General features: G+C 40.8%; 1 long non-coding RNA gene across 1 annotated transcript in view; it reads left to right on the top strand.

The window, feature by feature from the left end:
- The first annotated feature begins 816 nt into the window (after positions 1-816).
- LOC132534915 (uncharacterized) overlaps positions 817-21,301 on the top strand; it is a 208,596-nt gene continuing 188,111 nt past the window's right edge. Inside the window, exons 1-3 of the long non-coding RNA XR_009546672.1 lie at positions 817-1,154; positions 1,278-1,414; positions 3,676-3,751. This is a non-coding gene — a long non-coding RNA (uncharacterized LOC132534915). The remainder of the gene's footprint in view (positions 1,155-1,277; positions 1,415-3,675; positions 3,752-21,301) is intronic.

Below are 21,301 nucleotides of genomic sequence, written 5' to 3'. Positions count from 1 at the left end.
TGACATATTTTCATTCCATGTTGTTTTTCTACAAGGACAGTGGTTTTTGTTTTAGGTTTATAACATCCCTGACCATATATTGGCTTAGGCCCTGAACTCAAGAACACCTAAAAGATAGAACCTAGATTGCAATCACCATCACATCCATATGCTAGAAAGCATAGAGAAAGAGGCTGTGTGTCTCTAAGCCCCACATCTCACCAGAAGCATCATCCAGAGGCTAAGACACCCTTCAAGGGAAGACCTGGCCCATTACGTGGAAGCCCTTCACCCTGTGGGCTGTTTTACTGTAGACAGACTTGTAGATTGGAATGTACTTTCTCTCCTTGCTGCTCACGCTGGGATAAATCAGTACTCAGGGACTCTGCTTGAGGAGTGGCCAGAGAGAAGCTTGCAGAACAGGGTAAACAGGACATGGAGGAAGCTGGGAGCTGGACTCAGGCTGTTAACAATTCACCCCTCATTGTCAGGAAATGTGGGGAGCTGAGGGCCACTGAGCACACAATGATGCTGCAGGAAGTGGCCTTTATAAATACCCAGGGGTCAGGGCCAGGCCCAGCAAACAATAGGGGAAATGATGATGGAGGGCAGTGGGTGTGCATTGGGGTGGGAATGCAGAGAAGGCCAGGATGATTCCATCAGCGACAATAGCTGAGCAGGCAGTTGGGGGTGCAGTGCATGGGGCGGCCCGGGGGCTGTGAACCGAACAATACAAATTGTCCAGAGACTCAGTAGTCACAACAGAGGGCAGTGCATTCTGTAAATAGTCTACATCCCATTGTTTTATTAAGAACTTCTCACTGAACCTACTTGTCAAAGAGCCCTGTTTTACTCCACTTAACTGGAAGCTACTCTGGCACCCAAAGGATGCCATTCCTCACCAGCTCTGAGAAAGAGACAGAGGACTTTCAGTGCATTAGGCAATGCTCTGAGACCCACACCTTGGTTTAATCTCCTTGGATCCATCTGGTATAGTGGATAGGGAAGATAGATTAGGATATCATCTTCATTTGACATGTAGAAAATGCATCTACAGAATATAACTTTGTAAATAAAAGCTAATGTGAGGATCTATGAGAAAGGTAATAAACCAAAGTAGGATTCACTTGTTTAGTGTGAATTATACTTGGTCACTGTATCATCAGCACAAATAGGTAAGCTCACCAGATCAAATATCCTAGTGCTCAGCATAAGATCTCCCATGTTAGTGACTATTGGCATTTATATAAGATTTGTTGAGAATTTTTTCTTATGGATGGATTCTTTCCTTTGTACAGTTTCTCTATAAGGAGTCTGCTAGACACTGGCTGGGCAGTGCTTACTGCAGAGACCTCAGCACCATGCTTCAGGCCTGGGAATGGCTTTGTCCTGTGTGTGCCCTCAGAGTGCCCTTGAGGATGACAGGGTGTGGCAGGTGAGTCTGGTGGCAGAGGAACTATTCCCTGAATACCTCATGGCATATATAATAAAGTGTTGTCCAAATCAAAGTGAAACAAAAGATGTAGTACATTTGAATGGAGTTTAAGCTGCTTTATATTCATTTTAGTATACTAATTATTAAAAATATTTTAAAAAATAAAAGCACAGACCGTTCTTTTTTCTTTTTTTCTTTCTTTTTTTTTGCCTTCAGAGTTATCGCTGGGGCTTGGTGGTGCCTGCATTACGAATCCACTTCTCCTGGAGGCCATTTTTACATTTTGTTGCCATTGTTATTGTTGTTTTTGCTGTTGTTATTGGATAGGACAGAGAGAAATGGAGAGAGGAAGGAAAGACAGAGGCGGAGAGAAAGATAGACACCTGCAGACCTGCTTCACTGCTTGTGAAGTGACCCCCCTAGAGGTAGGGAGCCAGGGGCTTGAACTGGGATCCTTTTGCAGGTCTTTGCACTTTGTGTCATGTGCACTTAACCCATTTTGCTACCGCCCACCTGCCACCCCCCCACCAGGCTTTACTTTTCAATGATAAAAAAAAAATGTAAGTTTAGAGCTTGCTAAGGTGCTCTGACTCTAACCTTGTTTTTTGAAATACTGTTTGTGAAAATATTAACTGGTATATTCTTTCTAGTGAACAACTATGTATTGAGGCTTATAGAGTTGTTAAAATAGCCTTATTTGACTTACCACTGAAAACCATTCTAAATTATGCACAAAAATATAATCAGATTATGTGCATCATAACTTTATAGTAATAATTTAAAATACTTAAACATTTTATAATAATTAAAAGAACTACTTTTCTAGTAATGGAGCATTTAAATCACTGGTATAAAATAGAGGACTATTATAATGCTATTGAATTAAGTTAATTTAATTGTATCACCAAAACTACTTAAATTTTTTTTTCAGAGCAAAGTTTTGTATTTCACATAAATAGAACTGTATATCACTTTTCTCACAAAAGTTTTCAGCAAAACTACTTTTTTTATATAATTTGGATAAGTAGCTATTATTTCATGGATAAAAAATGTAGAAGACAAAATTGTATATTGAATATGTTCTCTATAATAATGAATGCATAAATGTAAAAAATAATGTTATAAAGCTATCAGTAATAATGTTTTCCAAATGTTGGAATACTAGTTTCTTGTTTTATATATTTCTTTTTCTAGGATTAAGATAATAAACATATATATGTTTTAATTTAATTTTTTTCACTGCTACCATTATTATTATTAGGTCTTGCTTGGTGCCTTCATGATGATTCCACATCTCTCAGTAACCTTTTTTCTTTTCCTTTCTTTTTCCTCCTCCCTTCTTCCTGTGCCCCCTCCCTTTTTCTTTGATAGAGAAATTGAGAGTGAAGAGATAGACAGATAGAAAAGGGGGAAGAGAGATACCACTGCCTTGAAACATCCACCCTGCAGGAGGGAGCTAGACAGGGGCCTGAACGGTCTTCCATGAGTATGGTTATTGTGTGTGCTTTACTGAGTGCACCATCATCCAACCCCAATAAACATGTATTTTATAATCAATTAGAAATCTTTGCTTTGGTGAGTTTACTTGTATAATTAAAATGCATCTTTTTCTGTTAATTTCAAGGAGAAATGAAGATGTAGCAAGCAGTATATCTCTTTTAAAAGGACAAAGAGAGGACTAGGGAGATATTTTAACAGTAAAGCATAAGACTGAGGTTCCAGATGTGGTCTCAGTCATTACATGTTTGAGAACTGACTAGTGTTCTGGGCTCTTTTATATTCTCTCTCATAAAACAAAATTACGTAAAAGTATGGAAAAAGAAAGAAGAATAGAAGACAGAGATTCAGTTTTGCTGGAGAAAATAATCCTCGGGGGCTGGGCAGTGGCATACACATTACTTTGTACAAGGATGCATGCAAGGACACAGGATGCTTCGTCTTCACACACGTGGTGAAGCAGGTCTACAGGTGTCTTGTCTTTCCTCTCCCTCCCCCTCCACTCTCAATTTCTCTCTGTCCTCCTATCAAACAAGATGGGGGGGGGGGAAGAAAAGATAAAATAGCCACAGGGAGTAGAGGATTTGTAGTATGGGCACAGAGGCCCAGTGACTGGAGGCCAAAAAACAAACAAACAAACAAAACCATAAAAATAATCCTCTTGGTTTTGAGCAAGATGAATCACAATTGCAATATACAAAAACAACTCTTAAGTATCTATATCTGTACTCTTTTTTTTTTTCCCCTCACTGTTGACAAATTAGAACAAGAGAGAAGAGAAGAGGAGAGAAGAGAGAAAAGGAGAGGAGAGGACAGGACAAAACAGGAGAAGGAGATAAGGTATGGACACTGTCTTTAGTAAAGGCAGTAGAATATGGTGTACATGTGGCAACTGGAGGTGAGGTAAGTGCTCACATTTACTATTTCAAGACATTATGGCCAGTAATACTGTATGTACAGTACAGTTTTCATAACACTGAGTAAAACAAAAAAACTGGTATTTCTACATGAATATTTCAGAAGAGACATGTTCACAATGTGTGTCTTGCCAGGCATGAACCCTGGATTCTAGCGCTGGGACCACGGGGGTGTATTATGGTTGGCCCCGTGGGAGCTCCATGAATGATAAAGTGGTTACATGGTATGTCTCTTCTTATTCTGTTTCTCTTCCTAAAAATAGAAGAAAGAGGAATTTGACCCAGGGAAGATTGCTGAGTGGTGGCATATTAAAATAATCACAGTATTAAAAAAAACTAGGAGAAAAATGCATTCTGGATTGAGAAATTGCCTAATATTGTTGATGTTAAGAGGAAGGGGCATTTGCCATCTCTAAGCTTGATGGACAACAGGAAGGTATAGGTTTCTGCACACTAGAAAGGAATATGTGATGGGACCTGGCCCATTATCTAGGGTGCTGCCAGTGACCCCACATGGAAAGGGTAGAAGAATAACTGTAGCATATTAAACTTCTGGCCTTCTTCCATTCTCTTACCATTGCTCATCAAAGGCCAAACCCAACCAGCAACCAGAAGGCAGGAATTCTTTTGTTAATATCACATCAGCCAGTCTCCCTGGGCATGTGCTTGGGACAGATTTCTGTCCGGAATACATTTTTAAAGTGCATATGACAAATTAATGTAAATTTATAATAGGGAGTTATTACATATTCAACTGTGCAGAGAGGGTGAGAGATAAGGAAAATCTTACAGTTACCATTAGCTTATGGAGGTGAGAGTTGAAACCATAGTGGCAGATGAGATAAGTTGGGGAGGATATGTAGAGTGATTTGAAGAGATGACTAAGGGCTAGGGGAATCTCCAGTTGTGTTAAAAGCAAAGGGACCCAGAAACATAGTCTGATCCAACTCCATCTAACCTATTCTCTTCTTGTGTGCCAGGAAATTTAGGTCTGTATTTGTTTTAGACTGACTCCATTCCCAAAGTCTCAAGGGGAAAATACAGTGGTTGGAATTAGAAACTTCAAAGTTAAGGACCCGAGATTGTCTGCTGCGCCTCAGAATAGAATAGACCCTGGAACCATGACCTTTCCTCTTGAAGCCTTCCTTACCTTTCTGGGGTAGCATTTTTTTTTTTTTTAACCACATCCTACCTCTCAGTATATTTTCAAGGATAAATGAGATAGTGTCTGTAAAGCCCCTGGAGGGGAAGTGCTGATGCAGATAAGCCCGTGCTCTGGTATTTTTAGCAAAGAGTGTTGGGTGTTCAGGATATGCCATTTAGCAATTCCTGGAGCCCTGAAAAGGAAAGAGAAAGGGGTGGGGAGACCAGCAATCTGCAGCATACAAGTGTTGTTTTCGAGAAATCCCTCCCACCCCAAGTGTAAGAATCCACGTCAAAGGAAGTAAACACCATGTGTAGATAAAACAGGAAGGTGACAGGCTTGCTTGCTGGCAACCAAGTCAGGGTGATGCCAAAGAGTCAGTCCTAGCTCTTGGGTCACTCTAAGGGGTGGAGGTCCAACTGCTGGCGACTCCACTGATAATGAAAGCAAGGTTAAGTGACTCTCTGTCCTGTGCAGAATGGCAGGAAACATCTTCCTCACCCATGACTTCTGGAGAGAGTGCCCAGGCTGGGGTGAGGAGGGTGCATTTCCTGCTACTATTCCAGAAAGAGTGCTCCCACTCTAAGGAGGTCGAGTGCTGACCTACCAGGAGCGTGGCTACTGAATGTCCACAGTGCCTGGCCTGGCCTGGCCTGTCTTTCACAGCCCTGTATGCTTCATAAGCACAAAGCCTTTTAGAAAGTAATAACAGGAACCTTGGAAAGATAGCTTACTTAGACAGAGGTCTTAGAAGAGGTCACCCAACTGCTTCATCAATGCTTATTCCCCCCCACACACCGTATTTCATAGTGAGAAGGTTTATTTCTTTTTTTTTAAATTTTTTATTTAAGAAAGGATTAATGAACAAAAACATAAGGTAGGAGGGGTACAACTCCACACAATTTCCACCACCCAATCTCCATAACCCACCCCCTCCCATGATAGCTTTCCCATTCTCTAGCCCTCTGGGAGCATGGACCCACGGTTGTTGAGGGTTGCAGAAGGTAGAAGGTCTGGCTTCTGTAATTGCTTCCCCGCTGAACATGGGCATTGACTGGTCACTCCATACTCCCAGTCTGCCTCTCACTTTCCCTAGTAAGGTGTGTCTCTGGGGAAGCTGAGCTCCAGGACACATTGGTGGGGTCTTCAATCCAGGGAAGCCTGGCCAGCATCCTGATGGCATCTGGAACCTGGTGATTGAAAAGAGAGTTAACATACAAAGCCAAACAATTTGTTGAGCAATCATGGATCCCAAGCTTGGAATAGTGGAGAGGAAGTGTTAGGGAGGTACTCACTGCAAACTCTAGTGTACTTCTGCTTTCAGGTATATATTTTGCAGTAGTTTATGGATACGTGTGCACATAAGCTCTCTCTCACAGAAACTGGTGTATATCTAGGTTATGGGACTTTGTTAGAAAGTGAACTACCTGAGATGAAATTAGAGTGTACTATAAAAGGAAAGGTCTCACCCGAGTAATGAAGCTGAAGGGTTGTCATTCCACACGTGAAGTCTCTGGACACAGTCTGAGGTGAAGCATGTTGAGGTGGCAATCGTTGCGTTGGTTAGGTTGTGATCGGCGGATGCAATATTATTTGGTTTGGATTGGGAGATGCATACGGGAAAGTGGGCCCTATCCAAGGGTTCCAGGACTGGGGAAAGTAGGGGCTCTATAGTGGAGATGTGAGGTTCCTACTGTCTTAGGGTTCAAAAAGACAATCGATAGTTAATGTTATCATCACATTATTTGTTAATTGGGTTAACTTTGAAAAGTCCCTTTGTTATGGTTTGCTGTACAGTACGCAGTATCTTGTATATAGCTGTGCTATTGGGTGCTTCTAATCTACTTGGTCTAGGCTTTTGAGAGAGTCCGCATATCAAATACACAGCCTATATATTAAAAAGATTCAGTTTGTGTTTTGAGAAACTTTGAGACATACAATTGATTTTCCTCCTCTCATATTAATTAACTACTGATTTATATGTCTACATTTTGCTAGGAGTGTACATAAACACCATTCCTACCACCAAAGGACTGTGACCCATCCCTCCCGCCCACTCCCACCCCCCACTGGCCCAGGAAGCTGCATGTCTACCCCTCACCACTGGGTTTTTACTTTGGTGCCCTACTTACAATTTGATCAGGTCCTGCTTTTAGTTTCCCTTTCAGATCTTCTTAGTCAGCTTCTGTTGATGAGTGGGATCATCCCATACTCATCTTTATCTTTCTGACTTAGTTCACTTAACATAATTCCTTCTAGCTCTGTCCAAGATGGGTCAGAGAAGGTGGGTTCATTGTTCTTGATAGCTGCATAGTATTCCATTGTGTATATATACCACAGCTTTCTCAGCCACTCATCTGTTGTTGGGCACCTGGGTTGCTTCCAGGTTTTAGCTATTATGAATTGTGCTGCTATGAACATAGGAGTACACACCTCTTTTTGGTTGGGTGTTATGGATTCCTTGGGGTATAACCCCAGGAGAGGAATTACTGGATCATATGGAAGGTCCATGTCTAGCCTTCTGAGAGTTTTCCAGACTGCTCTCCACAGAGGCTGGACCAATTTACATTCCCACCAGCAATGTAAAAGGATTCCTCTGTCCCCACATCCTCTCCAGCAGTTGTTACTGCTGTCCTTTTTGATGTATGCCATTCTTACAGGAGTGAGGTGGTATCTTAGTGTTGTCTTAATTTGCATTTCTCTGACAATCAGTGACCTAGAGCAGTTTTTCATATGTTTGTTAGCCTTTTGGATCTCCTCTGAGGTGAATGTTTTGTTCATATCCTCTGCCCATTTTTGGATGGGGTCATTTGCTTTTTTGGTGCTTAGTTTGCTGAGCTCTTTATATATTTTGGTGATTAGTTTCTTGTCTGATGTCTGGCATGTGAAGATCTTCTCCCATTCTGTGAGGGGTCTCTCTGTTTGTTTAATAGTTTCTTTGGATGTGCAGAAGCTTTTCAATTTGATGTAGTCCCATTGGTTTGTTTCTGCTTTAGTCTTCCTTGCAATTGGGTTTGATTCATCAAAGATGTCTTTGAGCTGTATGTGGGAAACTGTTTTACCAATGTTTTCCTCTAAGTATTTGATTGTTTCTGGTCTGACATCTAGGTCTTTGATCTATTTGGAGTTGATTTTTGTTTCTGGTGAGATAAAGTGGTTCAATTTCATTCTTCTGCATGTTTCTACCCAGTTTTCCCAGCACTGTTTATTGAAGAGAGCCTCCTTTTTCCATTTAATCCTTTGGGCCCCCTTATCAAAGATTAGATGCCCATAGGTGTTGGGATTTACTTCTGGGCTTTCAATTCTGTTCCACTGGTCTGTGTGCCTATTTTTGTTCCAGTAACATGCTGTTTTGATGATGATGGCTTTATAATATAGTTTAAGGTCTGGGAGTGTGATGCCTCCATTTCTGTTTCTTTTCCTTAAGATGGTTTTGGCAATTCTAGGTGTTTTCAGGTTCCAGATAAATGATTTTAGTGTTTGTTCTATTCTCTTAAAGAAGCTTGGTGGAACTTTGATGGGCATTGCATTAAATTTGTATATGGCTCTGGGGAGAATATTCATTTTGATGATATTTATTCTTCCATTCCATGAACATGGGATATCTTTCCATTTCTTGGTATCAGTTTCTATTTCCTTGAGTAGCGACTCATAGTTTTCAGCATACAAGTCTTTCACTTCTTTGGTCAACTTTATTCCTAGGTATTTGATTGATTTTGCTGAAACAGTAAATGGGAGTGATTTCTGGATGTCTTCTTCTTCTTCTTCAGATTTAGTGTTTGCATAAAGAAATGCCACTGATTTTTGTACATTGATTTTGTAGCCTGATACCTTGCTATGTTGCCTAATAACTTCCAGTAATTTTCTACTGGATTCTTTAGGTCTTTCTATGTATACTATCATATCATCTGCAAATAGTGAGAGCTTGACTTCTTCCCTTCCAATCTGTATTCCTTTGATTTCTTTCTCTTGCCTGATTGCTATGGCAAGAACTTCCAATACTATGTTGAAGAGTAACGGTGACAGTGGACAGCCCTGTCTAGTCCCCGATCTGAGGGGGAATGCTTTCAGCTTCTGTCCATTGAGTATGATGTTGGCTGTAGGTTTGCTATATATAGACTCCACTATCTTGAGGAATTCCCATCTATTCCCATTTTTTGTAGAGTTTTGAGCATGAACGGGTGTTGGATTTTGTCAAAGGCTTTCTCTGCATCTATTGAGATAATCATGTGGTTTTTGGCTTTGCTTTTATTGATGTGGTGAATGACATTGATTGACTTATGGATGTTGAACCAGCCTTGCATTCCTGGGATGAATCCCACTTGGTCATGATGAACAATCTTTTTGATGTGTTGCTGTATCCGGTTGGCCAAGATCTTGTTTAATATTTTGGCATCTATGTTCATCAGAGATATTGGTCTGTAGTTTTCCTTTTTTGTTCTGTCCCTATCAGCTTTTGGTATCAGGGTGATGTTGGCTTCATAAAAGGTGGAAGGGAGTATTCCTGTTTCTTCAATCTTATGGAATAGCTTAAGAAGTATGGGTATTAACTGTTTCCTGAAATTTTTGTAGAATTCGTTTGTGAAGCCATCTGGTCCAGGACTTTTGTTGTTGGGGAGATTCTTAATAACGGTTTCAATTTCTTTGTCTGTGATTGGTGCATTTAGATTTTGTAGTTCTTCTTGGTTCAGTTTTGGAAGTGCATAGGTTTCTAGGAATTGTTCCATTTCTTCCAGATTCTCTAGCTTGGTGGCATATAGTTCTTTATAGAAGTTTCGCAGGATTCTCTGGATTTCTGTGGTGTCAGTTGTGATATCTCCTGCATCGTTTACAATTCTATTAATTTGAGTCTTCTCTCTTTTTTGTTTGGTGAGTCTGGCTAGGGGCTTGTCAATTTTATTTAATCTTTCAAAGAACCAACATTTGGCTTCATTGATCTTTTGTATGGTTCTTTTATTTTCGATGTTGTTTATTTCTGCTCGAACTTTAGTGATTTCTGTCCTTCTGGTTGCTGAGAAGGTTTATTTCTATCTTCCTTACTTCCAATCCATATCTCTTGTTGTATTTGAGAAGAAAATGATTGAGTGCCTATTATGCCACCAGTTCTGAGTTAAACATTTCTTTTTTATTATGTTGTTTAACCTTCTCTACAAAACTGTGGTTTAAGTGTCATTGATCTGTTTATTTAAATCTGGGACAGATTTCTAAGGTTGAACAGTAATTGTTAAATCTGGGTTCAAATTCTGTCTCCACTGTGCACAAGTAGCAGGTATTAGAGGAATAATTGCCAAACTCACTTTATCTATGAATTGGAGGACATTAGCTTACTTCATAGGATTGTTATGAAAATTAAATGAGATAGAACAGACAAAATTTGTTGTCAGAAAAGTCATGACATATTTTTCTGTTTTCCTATGCAAAAAAAGTGTCATGAACTTCTCTGAAAACCCAGTATGTCCTTTCCACGGTATACCATGTTTCGTTAAGATGCCAAAAATAACAGAGTAGGACCAACAAAATACCTCACTTGCATAGTGGGCTTGCTTTTTCATGAGCACAACCCGGTGTTGCAGAAATACTGGTCCTGGGTCTGAGAGGCCTTAGAACCAATTTCCTTCTGGGAGAAGTTGGGTCTCCTCACAGATGTTGCTTCAGAAGAATCACAGGTGACTTGATGATCAGGTGTGCAAAGTATGAACTTTTATTTCAAAGTAGTGAGTTAGACAGTGTGCAGAAACAGAATAAAGGGACTGGAGAGAGCATGATGGTTCTACAAAAGATTTTCATGCCTGAGCCTCCAAGCCCTCGGGTTTAATCCCCATCACCACCATAAGTCAGAGCAGAGCAGTCCTCTGGTCTCTGAGTCTTTTTTTTCTGTATTTCTCTCACTAAAATAAACAAAATATTAAATAAACATAATTAAGGTGTACTGATAGCTCATGTAATAGTTACACAAAGACCATTAAGAGAAATTGTCCCTCCCTCATGTGTCCTCCCCTTTATGATAGTCCTTATTTTTGTCCTACCTGGAGCCAGCTTCCCATAGGTCTGCTGATTATTTATTGATTGATTGACTGATTGTAGAGCAAGAGAGACATTGAGAGGGAATGGAGTGAGAGAGAGATAGAGATAACTGTGTTACTGCTTCCATCCCACCTATAGCTAGGGACTGAGGGCTTGAACCTGGGTCCTCATGCACAATAATGTGTGCATTCTACAAGATATACCACCACCTGGCCTGGAGATTCTGTCTTTTTTATTGGACTTCTGTCTTCCGGGTATGGTTACCTTTCTCAAGCTCCTTCCACAATGTAATGTGCTTCCTCTTGTGCGCTTGCAAACCTCTTCTTCAGTGCTACCTTAAAGTTCTTCCCCACTTATAGGGGAAGCAGTTGACAAAACAAGACAAAATGACCATAGTCTCAGACGGTCCTCGCTTACTAGGATTCTAGGCCTCCTATCCCTGTAAGCAGCTCCTACGTCTAGCCCCCACCATACAGTAAGAAACTTCAGTGTTGTAGTGCTTTTCTTTCTGCTTCTATCTACCTTAAAAAGACAGTCTAGACAGGTGAAGCTCTAGTGATGACTAAAAATAAAAGATGAAATAAAAGGCCAGAAAGGGAAGGATGAAGTACAATTAGATTCCTTTCTCAAGCTGTTTTGCCTAAACTATTCAAGTTTATTTCATAGTAAAATTAGTGGGAAGAGATTGTTCTCTTTTGGCTTTGGTCATCTTGTTCATTTTTGTCTTCTTAGAGCAGAAGTAATATGTCCTTTGTGAATACTTAGAGATTTCTAGACATGTTGTTGTTGTTGTTGTTGTTGTTGTTATTACTACTGAGTTAGATTACCCCTTGATTTGTGAAGCAATGGCAGCATATTTTAAAGAGAAGTGGTGTGATATTACCATTGTCTCTGGGTCTCTCCTGTTGAGGGGCTTCCTATCATCCTGACCTGTGCAAGACTGCAGAATGAGCATGGCACTTGGACTCATTAGGCCAGCAGTCATCTGGAAGCTGAAGTATAGGAGGATATACAATTCCCTCAATTGGTGGGGAACTTCTGGCCAGAAGGCTGGATATAGCACATGAAATCATTTGATTTGGCCTTGCCAAAACAACTGGAGTTGTTTTAATAGTAGCATTAGTTTAAGTCTCACAGCTAATTTTTAAGTTGATAGTTCTTTTTTTTAATTTTTTTTATTTAAGAAAGGATTAACAAAACCATAGGGTAGGAGGGGTACAACTCCACACAATTCCCACCACCCAATCTCCATATCCCACCCCCTCCCCCGATAGCTTTCCCATTCTCTAGCCCTCTGGGAGCATGGACCCAGGGTTGTTGAGGGTTGCAGAAGGTAGAAGGTCTGGATTCTGTAATTGCTTCCCCGCTGAACATGGGCGTTGACTGGTCAGTCCATACTCCCAGTCTGCCTCTCTCTTTCCCTAGTAGGGTGTATCTCTGGGGAAGCTGAGCTCCAGGACACATTGGTGGGGTCTTCAATCCAGGGAAGCCTGGCTAGCATCCTGATGGCATCTGGAACCTGGTGATTGAAAAGAGAGTTAACATACAAAGCCAAACAAATTGTTGAGCAAGGTTGATAGTTCTGTATGATCTGCAGTGATGGTCTAAATATCCAAATGGCCCTTGGCAAAAAAAAAAAAAATTCTTATCCCTATCTTAGAAGACATGGGTAGGTTTTGTTCACATTAAGCCATAAGACCTAAGCTTTACAAATAATTCATTTATGTTCATTACAAATGAGGAAATCAGGAGCCAGTTCAGTCTGGCTCAAATTCTTAGAGTCAGGTGATAGTAGAACTATTAATAAAGAGTGGTGTCCCCGACCTAACTTTACTACCTTATCATCGCTCTTCTTTGCATTTGATATGTCTTCTCTTAGCTGTTTGCTCTTATCTATGAATATTTACCACCTAAGACAAATGAGAACTTTAAAAAAAAATTTTTATTTATAAAAAGGAAACACTGACTAACCCATAGGATAAGAGGGGTACAACTCCACACAATTCCCACCACCAGAACTCTGTATCCCTTCCCCTCCCCTGATAGCTTTCCTATTCTTTAACCCTCTGGGAGTATGGACCCAGGGTCATTGTGGGATGCAGAAGGTGGAAGGTCTGGCATCTGTAGTTGCTTCCCGCTGAACATGGGCATTGACAGGTCGATCCATACCCCCAGCCTCTCTCTCTCTTTCTCTCTCTCTCTAGTGGGGAAGGGGTCTGGGAAAGTGGAGCTCCAGGACACATTGGTGGGGTCATCTGTCCAGGGAAGTCTGGTCGGCATCATGCTGGCATCTGGAACCTGGTGGTTGAAAAGAGAGTTAACATACAAAGCCAAACAAACTGTTGACAATCATAGACCTAAAGACTGGAATAGTGCAGATGAAGAGTTCGGGGGTCTTCCATTTTGTAGCTAGCTAATAGGCATATTTTAGTTATATTCCAAAGGGCCTGTGGCTATACTAGTTTTTTTTTTTCTTTTTTCCCCTGAGCCTGAAATCTGATATACAGGTGAATCCAAGTTGTTGTCTGGGGAGATGATGTCATGGTTGTTAAAAGGAACAGAAAGCTGGATCAGGGAAGAGAGTAGCTCCTTAATATGGGAAAGGGGTATAAATATTGTTGACTATAAATCCCACTGATTTGATTTGGTCTGGGGCCCGTATTCAGTTTAGGAGCCTATGTAACCTCTGCATCCCTGTAGATCTGAGCTCACATTCTGTGGTCATGAGTAGGAACATTCCAAGCTGCCCCAATATCGACCCATCTTCCTCAGATGTAGCATAGAATATGCTGTCCATTCTCCCTTGGGAGAATGGAACAATCTCTACCATTGTTGATCCAAGTTGAGGGCAAGGTCCTATGGGAGCCCACAAAGGGGTCTGTTGTGTTGTTCCTGATAGAAATGACCGGTAACAATGGAGAGAGGGATTTATTCGAGTTCTAGGCCCATCATGTCTGTTTGGGAATCTCAGGACTCCCCGATTAGGGCCCCAGCTGATGCAGTGGCCTGATAGTGACTAAAGAGTCATCATCACCAGTCTCTTACCCTTATTCAGCTTTTGCAATGGGAACTTGTAAACAGTATCTTCCCCTGGAGAATACTCATAAAAAGTATTTGTAACATAAATTTGAACAATAATATACCTAGATGCATTGTACTCAAATGATTTCTTAATCTTTGATTGGCTCTTCTTCTTATAAGAATTTGGTTTGAATCAGTTCAGTGAGTGTAGACAGCACATCACTTGGAGTTAGAGAATAAAGAGTGAATTTTCCTCTTTCTTGTTTTTAATGTATTATTGTTTTCTGTATTCCTGGGATTATACCTCATTTGAGGGCAATTAAATATTAAAATTGCTATGATGTGTAAGTAATAATTCTCTCGGTGATAAGTCTCTAGCATTGAATGCTTCTGACCTATGGAGAATTAGACAAAGTGACAGGGTTAATTCCCAAAAGGACAAAAAGGTATCGGTGGCGTGAAACTATTGCAGCTTGGGGAGACACATCAATTATTGCTTTGACAGTCTGAAAGGCAGTGGAGAAAGGGCTTCATCTGTGTGTAGAATATTACCTTCTTTCATCACTCATCAAGACCTTTGATGCTCTTCATGAGCTGTGTAGGAGGAAATCGAGGTGCTTTCTTCAAACCTGAGTTTGGAAATTCCATTTAAACGAAGTTTGAAAGTGACTGGGAGAAATGAGCTCCTAATGTGTAAGGTTGAGATGAGCATCAGCATGCCCGCTGGAACCTGAGTCTGAGTCTCCTCCTCCAGCAGACCTCAGCTAGACTCATCAAACTCAGAGGGAATGATAGGCCTATTGAGTGGAAAGGTTAAATGAGTTTTATCATCTCACTGAAATGACAATTCCTGTGTCAAGTTTCATTTGGATGATAAATGTCACTGAGGGGAGGGACAGCAGCTTGCCTGCAGCGCCTCTATAAGACGGCTGAGTGGGAGGACTTGGAAAAGAAAAGGCTGTGAAGTGGGGAGGAAGGCCAGTTGCACATTGTATTTTCTGAGTATGGTGTATGCTTACCTGAGACCACTCCAGTGATCCATAGGCTCAAAACATAGCCATGTTGAACTCCAAAACAACTAGAAATATAAATGTTCATAGCAAGTTATGTCATTTACTATAATGGTTCAGAAATCTTCATGCTGTCTCTGGCCTCTTGGTTAATTCCTCCTACAGATCTTTGAGTACTTACACTATATATGAAGTGGTTTCTCAGATTCCACATAACTGCATATTTTTCAGGCTATAATTAGTGAACACTTAATATTATTTTTTAATAGAGGACTGGCTAATGTTTAGTATAAACCAATTTCAAAGCGTTTCTTAAAAGGGTTTGACCTTCTAGACAGTAAGGATCATATTTCAGTTTGCTTCTATCTCTGTAAATTCACACAGAATAGTGTTTTATTTTAATTTTTAAAACATTTATTTATTTATTGGATATATTGAGAGAAATTGAGAAGCGGGTACAGATGGGAGGAGACAGAGAGACACACACCTGCAACTCTGCTTCACTGCTCATGAACTTCCCCCCTTGCAGGTGAGGACCAGGGCTTGAACCTGGGTCCTTGCACACTGAAATGTGTGCGCCTAAGCAGGTGCACCACCGCCTGGCCCCTGTTTTAATTTTTTGACCAGGTTTATCAGTGAGGCTTGGTGTCTGCATGATGAATGCTCCACTCCCGATATTCATTTTTCCTTTTTCTTTTTCTTTCTTTTTTTTTTTTTAGGATTGAGAAGGGAGGTAGCGATAGATATCTATAACACTGCTTCACCACTGGTGAAGCTTCCCCTTTCAGGTAGAGACCAGGGACTTGAAGCCACATTCTTGTGTGTGGTAATGTATGTGCTCAACTGGGTGCACCACTGCCTAGCCCTCAGAATAATTAGCTTAAAATGCTTAGTGATCAGACAGAAATGTCCATGTAAAAGTAGATTACCTTTTTCATAGCGTTTTTCGTAATTCAAAACATCACAATTTGTAATTTTATATTTTCAGGATGTATTTATTTAGTATTTATTCCCCTTACTAGTTCTTTTTGTTTGTTTGTTTGTTTAATATTTATTTTCCCTTTTGTTGCCCTTGTTTTTGTTGTTGTTGTTGTAATTATTGATGTCATCGTTGTTGGATAGGACAGAGAGAAATCAAGAAAGGAGGGGAAGACGGGGAGAGAAAGATAGACACCTGCAGACCTGCTTCACCGCCTGTGAAGTGACTCCCCTACAGGTGGGGAGCCAGGAGCTTGAACCGGGATCCTTACACCGGTCCTTGTGCTTTGAGCCATGTGCATACATAACCCGCTGCGCTACCGCTGGACTCCTGTTGTTGTTTTTAACTATATGGAGACAATGTTTTTCTCATTCATTCTTATATTATATCTGTCAGATAAATGAATGCTTACTAGTAATGTTTTCAAGGCTTATTTGACCAAGTCATAATTTGCTCTTTTATTTTGAGAAAATAATTCTTAATACGTGTTCTTATACAAAATTTTACTTAAATAAGAATAATTGTAAGATTTATCAAGAGCTGTCAGTTCCTGCCTGCTTCACTGTTTACCAGATTTGAAATCTGCCATTATCTTTTTGAAGGATCCTGATTTGGTCTTTCTTTGCTCCATCTACTGTCACCTTCAGAAAGAAAATATTTTCAGTTCTTCAGAAAGAAAATATTTTCAGTTAAGTCACAGCTCTTAGTTTCAAGCCCCAAGAACTGTCAGCCCACCCCCACCTCACCCCCCACCCAGTTCAAACAAAACTCTGCAGCACTCATATATACATTTTGTACGTAGCATAGGTCTGTTCTTTAACTCTCTCAGCTCAGCCAAACTTGACATTTTTTTTCTTCTTTTTCGACTTCCCTCATATCTCGAGATTTTAGGTTTAAACTTTTATTGGGGTGTGTATAGATGTGTGTATGTGCTTCTGTGTTTTGTGGTGTTTCTTCAGCAGCTTTTACCATTCTGTGGGTGTTTTCTCAAACTGAAATGGAACCATTGACGCTCAACAGCTGCTACTGTTTGTGCAATTCTCTGCAAAAATGGCTTCAAGTGTTACCTTGCCTGCTCTACTTTGGGGCAACCACAATGATGAATAGGCACGAACCCCTTGACACATGCACTTCACGTCTCTGACAAGGCCTGATAAGATCAGCCAACAGGGCTGCATGTGGTCTGGTATGCTCAGTGCACTGCACCCAGTGGAGGTGAGCACTGCACACCTTCCCTGGGGGCTATTTCCACTGCCAGATGAAATTCTGCTTCCAGGGGGACAGGTGGGGCTGAGTTTCCAGAGGGATCTCTTGGAAAAGTGTATTTCAGGAATGGACCTAAGAGACTTTTGATGTTTCTTCCTTGTTCTTATCATGCATTTTTTACCCCATTCCTCTCCATTCTTGGCTTTTTCTCTCTTACTCAATACAATAATCAAGAAGACTTCTCATGTGGAGTGAACATTTTCCCAGAGCTAGGTCCTTAGGTTAGGTAGTTCTAAATAAATGTGTTCTCTCTAAAAGGTTTCTGTCTCTGAGCTCCCAGGTAGAGTCCCAACAGTAAGATTGTCAGGATCAAAGTGAGACACCCTATACCCCTGCATCGAGTGGGGTATGTGCTTATGTGTCATGGCTGATGTTTCTGATTGACTTTTCACAATTTTATTTTTCATGCAATAAGGATTTCTTGTGACTCGAGAGAAAAGTAATCTCGACTGAGATAGGATTAGATCAGACTCGTGCTGTTGGAAGGGAGTATTCAGAACCTGCATTTATTGCAAAAGTCAAACAGTAACTTCTAACTCCCATGACCTGATAGCATAACACTTGATCTCAGGCATCTGACCACCCCAAACCTAAGGAACATGTGGAAATCATTTGTGTGCAGGAGAAGATGTGAGATACAGGCCTGTTCTGGTAGGATGGACAGATGAGGGAAATTCTTTTTAGCTGAACTGAAAGTGGTTGAAGGAGAGGGAGCTGTGTTTTTTACATATGAGGGATGCACAGTGGAATAACCAGCACAAAAGAGATAGCATAGTAAGGAGATATGTCACCCCTCCCCCTAACTATAAATGCTATGCCTAAGAAGAAGCTATGCACTTTGATTTTTTAATGTGGAGCTGAGGTAGAACCCAGGGTCTCATGCAAGTATAGCATGTACTCTACTCACTGAGCTTTACCTCTATATCCCATTTTTTATTGTATTTATGAAGGAGATAGAGTAGGAGAGAAAAATGAGAGAGATCAAAGTATCTTTGCATCTACTTCAAAATCCACTCGATTAGTCTTGATTTCTCTCATGTTGTGCCTGGGAAGGAATGCAGAGCCACACGCATGGAAAGCCTGTACTGTACTACTAAGATTCCTCCCCAGCCTCTTGTTTCAAAATTTCCCCCAGAAAAACAATGAATAACAATTATTGTGGGTTATTCAAAAAAAAGTTGAGAAACACCTTTGTGGAACAATTTTTAATTTCCTTAACTTTGATTAAGGTATTTCAATTTTTTTTTTAATAGAGAATTTAAAGCTTGGAAAGCTTAACTGTCCACAGTCACTAAGCAGTCAAATCATGGGTGTCAGGGAGAACACTATTGCTTACAGCTCTTTCGTCTCTGTTGCATTCTCTCCCGAACCCTTATCTGGCCTGCAAAATAAGTAGATGGGGTAGAACTCAAGACAATAGAGTCTCTGAATGACTCTGTTCCAGAATGTGTGCTGAGTCCTCGTTCTTTGGGGTGGGAAACTATGACCATCCCTGTGAGGGGTGTGCTGATGCCTTTTCTCCACTGGCCACTTCTCCCCAGCTTTATTTAGTCACTCTCTTTAGTTACAAGACTGTTGGTCCTTTTGGTCCCCAGAATCAGGGAAACGGTGCACTCCTGAGAATGCCTTGCTATTAATGCTGAAAGTATTCTTGCCCATCCCCATCCTCCCAAGGAATGCACCAGCCATCACAGTAGCCTTAGTAGTAATGGGAATGAAATCAAGGCCCCATAAGCTAGAAGACTGATATTTCATTGCTGAAGGAGAATCCAGAGAGTGGGCAGAGTAACAGGCAAAGTTCTGTTAGATTTATTGCACTGCTTACAAGATTTCCAGGGCCTAGAAAGGAGAATTGGGGGACATAATGAGGACATAAAGATGCCTCTCTAGATTGGACTAATAGAACTAATTCCATATGGCTGAGGGTTACTTTGGGGCAGTTCATTATTGCTGAATCAAGAACTCTCAAATATTTAAATATACAACTCTGGACACCTGCTGCCACCAAATCTCAGAATCCAAGATCCCAAAGACGGGGCCAGCTGAATCAAGGTCACGAGATGCCTTAGGGAAGCGTTTCTTGAAAAGGAGTTTAGGGCATCGAAAGATAGCTTATCTGTAGGAAGCCCTAGATCTGAGCTCAGTACCATGTGGAAGCACTATGATTGGTGCAGGGGGATGGTGGGGGATTGTAGTAGTGGCTCTCCTCTTTTTCTTTCTCTCTCTCTTCCTCCCCTCCCTTCCTCTCTCTAAAAAAAAAATACGAGGACAAGAGGGGAGGAGTGAGGCACTATAGTTCAGGAGAAAAGTAAGAGAGCAGCTGCACATGTAACCAAACCTTCCTCCATCTTGTCTGACCCCTAACTTGTTCTTGACTCAGTTTCCTTCTCTTCTCTATGTGATACGAAATTATACAGAGACCATTTGCACACACATGAAAGCACTTTTGTCTCTGAGTCACTTTCCTCTTTTCTCTAAAAACTCCTCCCTTTCAGAGGAGTTGGAAAAGTTGACTAAGTTACATGATTTTCTTGCTTTCAGAAGCTTATTTTGAGTCATCCGAGGGTCAGAGTTTTATTCAGAAATTTCGAGCTGCAAACACTGTTGGCCTAGGGTTTGGGTGGCGGCTCACTTGGTAACAGGTTCAAGTCCCTAATCTCAACCTGTTGTGGTGAGTTTCACGAGCAGTGGATCAGAGTTGCAGCTGTTTCTCCTTTTCTTTTCTCTCTCTCTCCCTCCTTTTCTACCTCTTTTTGTTTCTCCCCCTCTATTCAAAAGAAAGATAAAGGAAAGATGGCAGCCATTTTTCATCATACATGCACGAAACCCCGATGGTAGGTGATAAGCCTGATATGAAGCAAAATGGCCAATCTCAGCCCATGAGTTAGATGCCATTAAAATGTATTAGGTTAAGATGGGATGGCCTTCTTTTCTTTGACGCTGAAGGTGACCTAAGAGTGTCTCTCTTCTGTCATTTTACAAATGGTAAATGGGGGCACTGAATAGTGATGTGACCTGGTTTTCTAGAAGGAAACAGAGCTTTCCTTCAGAGCTCCCATCCCATGGCTTTTATAGCAGCCTCTTTCTTTTCATTGAGTAGCAGAGGAACTAGATGGGTTTAAAGCAGTGCAACAGGACTTGATGCTCTTGTCACCTTTTTTTTTTTTTCCTCCTTGTTGTTCTTGTATTCTGTTACAGATCTGGCTCTGACCCTTGTGAAAGGGGTCACTGAAAGTGGAGAAGGAAAGGGAGAGAAATAATCTTGGTCATGACCCAATCAGTCCATGGTTACCAAGTTTCTCAGGATTGAAGACTTATTTTTAGAAGGTTGAGAAGTGGAAGTAGAGAGGAAGCAAGAGTCACGGAGACAGGACCCAGGGAAGGGGCAGACACCTAGCAACACCATTAGTTCTGGGCTTACATTTAATTCTAGGCCCTAGCTGAGCTTCAGCCTGATCAGAGAACAATGGCAAGACCACATCTACACCAGAAATTGGTTGCTCAGGCAGCCTTTCTGCTACAGAATTTACTCCAGTGCATTTAAAAAAAAAAGGCAAGAAGAAAGGTAATATGTAAAAATAGTTGATAGAAATAGCCTTAAAAGGAGCTGTTCTTAACTTTTAAGGAAAAATTAAAAATAGGGTTTTTATAAAATTTCATTAAGAATGGAGATTCTTAGACATCTTTGTATCCAGATGTTCTGATACAGTTTTCTTTTCTCTTTTTTTTTTTTTTTAGCAGAGCCTTTTTTTTTTTTTTTTTAGCAGAGCCTTTATTTTGGGGGGAGGAGGTAATTTTATATTAACAAAACTAATTTTGCAAAACTAGTTTCAAGAATTATATATATACACCCTTCATATCATTTCTCCCACTGCTTATTTACTTATTTATTATTGGATAGAGCCTGAGAGAAATTGATAGGGGAGTTGGAGATAGAGAGGGAAGAGACAGAGAGACCCCTTCAGCTCTGCTCTACCACTCGTGAACTTTTCTCCCCGCAGGTGGGGACCAGGGTCTTGAACCCGGAAA

Source organism: Erinaceus europaeus, chromosome 20 (genome assembly GCF_950295315.1).
Source record: "Erinaceus europaeus chromosome 20, mEriEur2.1, whole genome shotgun sequence".
Lineage (NCBI taxonomy): Eukaryota > Metazoa > Chordata > Mammalia > Eulipotyphla > Erinaceidae > Erinaceus > Erinaceus europaeus.
The sequence above is the reverse complement of the archived record's forward strand: the minus strand, read 5'-3'. Positions and strand labels throughout refer to the sequence as shown.